Genomic DNA, 6,918 nt, shown 5'->3' with positions numbered 1-6,918 from the left:
TTTGCTTTGGAAACCGAAAGTAAATCGGCTATTTGATTACATGTGTCGTTGACCTAAACCCGAGGCAACTGTGGATGACACACCCACCTTTAACCATGGTTCTATCATTACTATCATTGTTTATAACACCATATCAAAATCACTAATGTACAAAGTGTGATGAATAAAAAAGTGATTCATGTATGTTTTTATTTCAAGTTCTGTATTGCTTGAGGACAAGCAACGTTCAAGTGTGGGGATATTTGATAAGGCTAAAAAGGAACATATATTTCATAGCAATATCCCTCCTAAATAATAGGTTTTCATATGTAATTGTATTATATTTTCATTGTAATTGTTTAAATAAAAAAGTGCGAAGACAAAAGGCGAAAACGAAGATTTGAAGACGCAAACTACCAAAAAGCTCAAAAGTACAAAATACAATCAAAGAGGTTCCAATTATTGATAAGAAACGTCTCGAAATTACAAGAGTACAAGATTCAAAACGCAAAGTACAAGATATTAAATTGTACGCAAGGACGTTTGAAAATCCAGAACCGGGACCAGAGTCAACTCTCAACGCTCGACGCAACGGACCGAAAGTTATAAATTAATTATGTATATAAATATAATATAATATATAATTAATTATATAAATTATATATTTATATTATATTTATATATTAAATTCCGTCGGCAAACAAAGATCCAAAATGGAGTGAGCTGTAAAAGCAAACTCTGCGAGTTGCGGAGTTTGAAGTCCAAAAAGGCCGCGACTCGCGAAGCCCCAATTTCTGAAACTGCCTATAAAAGTCAACGCAATTTGACGTTTTATATATCATATATCCATCCTCTCTATCTATATACGTAAATATATAATTTATATTTTAATTTTAATTTTAATTTTAAATCCTAATAATAAGGGTATGTTAGCGAATGTTGTAAGGGTGTAAGTCGAAATTCTGTCCATGTAACGCTACGCTATTTTTAATCATTGTAAGTTATGTTCAAACTTTTTAATTTAATGTCTCGTAGCTAAGTTATTATTATGCTTATTTAAATCGAAGTAATCATGATGTTGGGCTAAAAATATTAAAATTGGGTAATTGGGCTTTGTACCATAATTGGGGTTTGGATAAAAGAACGACACTTGTGAAAATTAGACTATGGGCTATTAATGTGTTTTATATTAACTAAACAATACCTTATTAATTTAATATACAAACTTATAATTTGACGTATTTATATATAACCACATACACTTGACTGGGTACGGTGGGCGGGATATCTATAAATACCAATAATTATTCATTTTACCGGAAACAGAACTGGATTAATAGTTAATAGACTTGTTGAAATAGGGGTGAATTATATTCAAGGGTAATTGGTGTAATTGTTAACAAAGTAGTAAAACCTTGGTTTACACGCAGTCGATAACCTGGTGTATTCATTAAACAAAGTATTAAAACCTTGTTACAATTCGAATCCCCAATTAGTTGGAATATTTGACTTCAGGAATAAGAATAATTTGATGAAGGCTTTCGCTCTTTATATTTATGACTGATGGACTATTATGGACAAATCTGTATGGATATATTAAATAATCCAGGATAAAGAACAATTAACCCATGGGAATAAACTAAAATCAACACGTCAAACATCATGATTACGGAATTTTAAATAAGCATAATTCTTTATTTCATATTTAATTTCCTTTATTTTATATTTAATTGCACTTCTATTTATAGTACTTTTATTGTTATTGTATTTAATTGCACTTTTAATTATCGTACTTTTTAATTATCGCAATTTTATTTTATCGCACTTTTATTTATCGCAATTTCATTATCGTTATTTACTTTACGCTTTAAATTTAGTCTTTTATTTATTTTTAATATTTTACATTAGGTTTTAACTGCGACTAAAGTTTTAAAAATCGACAAACCGGTCATTAAACGGTAAAAACCCCCCTTTATAATAATAATATTACTTATATATATATTTGTATTTTTATAAATTAAAACTAATATAGCGTTAAGCTTTGTTTAAAAGATTCCCTGTGGAACGAACCGGACTTACTAAAAACTACACTACTGTACGATTAGGTACACTGCCTATAAGTGTTGTAGCAAGGTTTAAGTATATCCATTCTATAAATAAATAAATATCTTGTGTAAAATTGTATCGTATTTAATAGTTTTTCCTAGTAAAATTTAATAGTATTTTATACCCTTAGCTTTAACTATCAGGTGGTTTATACAAGTCAGGTTTTTGTTGATTGAAAGTGTTGTTTTGAGTTGGTTGGTTATTCAGACCTTGTTGGTTGTACGAATTATTGTTGGGTCCATTTGGATTGTAAAGAATGTTTTGATTTCGATTGAAGTTTGGCCTTGGCGGTTGATAATTATTTTGATAATTATTTCCCGGCCTTTGGTTCATATAGGAAACATTCTCACGTTGTTCCATCGTTTGCTCAATGTGACAATCTTTTGTTAAGTGTGGTCCACCGCATTGCTCACAACTGATTCGTATTGCGTGAATATCTTTAGTCATCTTTTCCATTCGTCTTTCGAAAGCATCTATTTTTGCAGAAACGGAATCAAAGTCATGGCTAGAATTGGCTCTAGCCGCTTTAGATGAACGAAAGATATCTTTTTCTTGGTGCCACTCATGTGAGTGGGAGGCTGTGTTATCAATGATTTTGTGAGCTTCGGTTGTGGTTTTCTTCATAATGGAACCACCAGCTTCTATGTCGATGTCTTTTCCTGTAGCAATGTCGCATCCTTGGTAGAATATTTGTACTATTTGATAAGTGTCTAAATCGTGTTGAGGACATCATCTCAATAACTTTCCAAATCTTGTCCACGCTTCATATAGAGTTTCGTTTGGCTTTTGCGTGAACGTAACAATTTCTCCTTGAAGTCTCACGGCTTTATATGCCGGAAAAAATTGTTTAAGAAATTTTTCAACTAAAACATCCCATGTATCAATCGCCCCTTCAGGTAACGATTCCAACCAATCTTTGGCTTCTCCCTTTAAAGTCCAGGGAAATAACATGAGATATATCTGTTCATCCTCCACTTCTCGGATTTTAAATAGAGTACAGATCCTATTAAAGGTTCGAAGATGTTCGTTTGGATCTTCTTTTGGTGTACCACTATATTGGCATTGATTAGTTACCATGTGTAGGATTTGTCCTTTGATTTCATAATCTGGCGCATTAATGTCTGGCTTAATAATGGCGTGACCTTGGCCAGTGCGTGTGGCTCTCATTCGATCTTCCATACTTAGAGGTTCCGTTATTTCCATATTTGAATTTGTTGAATCTGAATCAGTAGAGGATTCTGAAATGGTTTCTTCCTTGAAAATCTCTGGATGAGTAATTTGTGGTTCAGGAGGAATGATTAGTGGTTCAGGATCTCTGAATTGTCCTTGAATATTCTCTGGATTCTCGGTAGTGAAGTCGGGTTCAAAAATGGATTATCGGAAAGTTGAGTTGGAGTACTTGGTCGACTAGATGATGATTCTAAAGAAAAATCAACGGCGACAATATTGGCTAGATGTCTTGATCGAGTTACAGGTGGTGAACATATGAAAGGTGGTGAACGTTTTGCTCAGTGCATTCACTGAATATCCTATTAGTTATAAAAGATAAAAATTATATAAGTTATCAAATTAATAGACTTTTCTGATTTTGCCCACGTTTCGAATAGCTAATAGATGCAGCAGGTAGCCAGGACCCTTTAAATCGGAAGCCCACAACTCGCCACTAACAAATCCAACTATTACTACGAACCAGAAAATTTTGGATGACTATCAATTTAACCGCTTAAAATAATTTTTCGTTGAAATTTAAAAAAAAAATTAGAGAAGAAATAGAAAATTCTATGTCCTAAAAACTAGAGCGGCGAAAAATAAGAAAGAAAAAGAGCGCGCCGAAAAACGTCGAAAAATAAAAGGTCGAAAAATAATAAAAAGAACGTAGCGCGTCGAAACTTAAAATTAAAAACTAAAAATTAAAAGTTGCGTCTAAAGGTATTAAAGCTTAAAGGAATACTATATCCAAAACGGCAATAACAAAAAAAAAAATACTAAAATCTTAAAACGGCGTCGCAAAATTTTAAAGCACATAAATCTTAATCTAATAGAAAAAGCACTTAAGGGATTTTACGGCAAATCCTAAAAATCTAGAAATAAAAATAACTAGGGCAAATACTATATTTTAAAACTAATTACGAACAAAAAATACAAATTACGAATTAAACTAATAAAAAGATACGAAAATATAAAAATAAAACTAAAGTTATAAAAATAAATTTTTTTATAGAAATACTATTTTTATATTATTTATTTTATAGAAATATTAATTTATATATTAATAAAACTAATTTAAACTTAATAATATAAATTAATTAAGAAAACTAAAATTAAAAACTAATTAAATAACTAAATCTAATTAGGGTTAATAATAATTATTATTATTAATATAAACCCTAAACTGGTCGACTAAGGTACCAGGCCTGTCAAATCAAGCCATGCGATCGCATGGATATATAGTTATAAATTCATGCGGTCGCATGAAGTAGGAAACCGGGCCAGATTATGGGCTGCTACAGTACCGGGCCGTAAACTTTTATATATATATTTTTTTCTGTTTTAATATTTATATAAAATATTTATATAAATGAAATAAAAACTTATATTTTTACAAACTAATAATAGAAATAGAAATATTTATAATTTATATATTTTGAACAATTCTTAAAAAAAATATATATATATATATTTTGTTTTTCTTTTTATTTTAGTATTTTTAATATTTAAAACGTATTTTTACAAAAGTAAATTAAAAATCTTTTTTTTTATATATAGCGTTTCGCTTCCGGCGTTAAAGCAGTCCCCGGCAGCGGTGCCAAAAACTTGATGTTAAAGCGAAGGGGTACAAAATAGTTATAATTTTACTACAAAATACTATTAAATACGATACAATTTTACACAAGTTATTTATTTATTTATAGAGTGGATATACCTAAACCTTGCTACAACACTTATAGGCAGTGTACCTAATCGTACAGTAGTGTAGTTTTTAGTAAGTCCGGTTCGTTCCACAGGAATCTTAGCCAAGTTTAACCCTATATTTTTAAAAACTATATTTGTAAAAATATAAATATATATATATAAGTAGTATTATTATTATAAAAAGAGAGTTTTTACCGTTTAATGACCGATTTGTCGATTTTAAAACTTAAGTCGCAGTTAAAACCTAATGTAAAATATTAAAAATAAATATAACTTAATTTTAAGCGTAAAGTAAATAACGATAATGAAATTGTGATAAATAAAAATGCGATAAATAAAATGACGATAAATAAAATTGCGATAATTAAAAAGTACGATAATTAAAAGTGCATTTAAATAAAATGACAGTAAATAAAAGTGCGATAATTAAAAGTGCAATTAAATATGAAATAAAGGAATTATGCTTATTTAAACTTTCGTAATCATGATGTTTGACGTGTTGATTTTAGTTTATTACCATGGGTTAATTGTCCTTTGTCCTGGATTATTCAATATGTCCGTCTGGTTTTTGTCCATAACAGTCCATCAGTCATAAATATAAAGTGCGAGTGTCCTCGTCAAATTATCCTTATATCCGAAGTCAAATATTCCAACTAATTGGGGACTTAAACTATAATTACACCAATTTTCCTTGTATATAATTCACCCCTGTTTTAATAAGTTCATAGACTATTAATCAATTCCCGTGTCCGGTTAAATGAACGATTATTAGTACTTATAAATATCCCGCCCATCGTATCCGATCGAGTGTATATGGTTATTTATAGGTACGTCCAATTGTAAATCTTTATATTAAATTAACAAACTATCATTTAATTAAACAAATATAAAGCCCATTAATAGCCCATAGTCTAATTTCCACAAGTGTCGTTCTTTTGTCCAAATCCTAATTATGGTACAAAGCCCAAATACCCAATTTTAATATTTAGCCCAACATCATGATTACTTCGGCTTAAATAAGCATAATAATAACTTAGCTATGAGACATTAATTTAAAAAGGTTGAAAATAACTTACAATGATTAATAATAGCGTAGCGTTACACGGATAGAATTTCGACTTACACCCTTACAACATTCGCTAACATACCCTTATTATTATTAAATTAAATTAAAATTAAAATTAAAATTATAATATATATATATATATATATATATATATATATATATATATATATATATATATATATATATATATATATATATATATATATATATACACGTTTGAGAGATGGAGAAAGAAAAAGATGTGTTAAGTTCGACCAAAAACTGCGAAATTTATAGGATGTCACGTGATACTGTTCACCATACGATCGCATGGATTTTTCACTTCCAGGCCATGCGATCGCATGGCCTCTTTTTCCAGCTCAGGTACTCTTGGCTCCTAGCTTGCCGACACTTATAAATATAAATATAATATATATAATTTTTATATAATTATATTTATATTATATTATATTTATATGCATAGTTGACTTGTAATTTTAGCTCCATTGCGTCGCGCGTTGAGAGTTGACTCTGGCCCCGGTTCCGGATTTTCGAACGTCCTTTCGTACTATTTAATATCTTGTACTTTGCGTTTTGCAATTTGTAATTTGCACAAAAAATTATTTTCCTTAACTCCCAAAATCCGCGCAAGTCTTTAACTCACTTTTAGTGGCACTTTTGAGTGCACTATGGCTTTAGTGGCACTTTTTCTTCAATTCTTTAATCTTCGTGCTTTGTCTTCACATTTATTTATTTAAACGATTACAACTTAAAAATAGAATAATTACAACTAAAAACTTTACATATTGGGATGATATTGCGACTAAATATATGTTCATTTGGAGCACTATCAACTACTAACCGTTGTAACGGTA

This window comes from Rutidosis leptorrhynchoides, chromosome 11 (assembly GCF_046630445.1).
Source record: "Rutidosis leptorrhynchoides isolate AG116_Rl617_1_P2 chromosome 11, CSIRO_AGI_Rlap_v1, whole genome shotgun sequence".
In the NCBI taxonomy this organism is placed as follows: domain Eukaryota; kingdom Viridiplantae; phylum Streptophyta; class Magnoliopsida; order Asterales; family Asteraceae; genus Rutidosis; species Rutidosis leptorrhynchoides.
Note: the sequence above shows the minus strand (reverse complement) of the source record.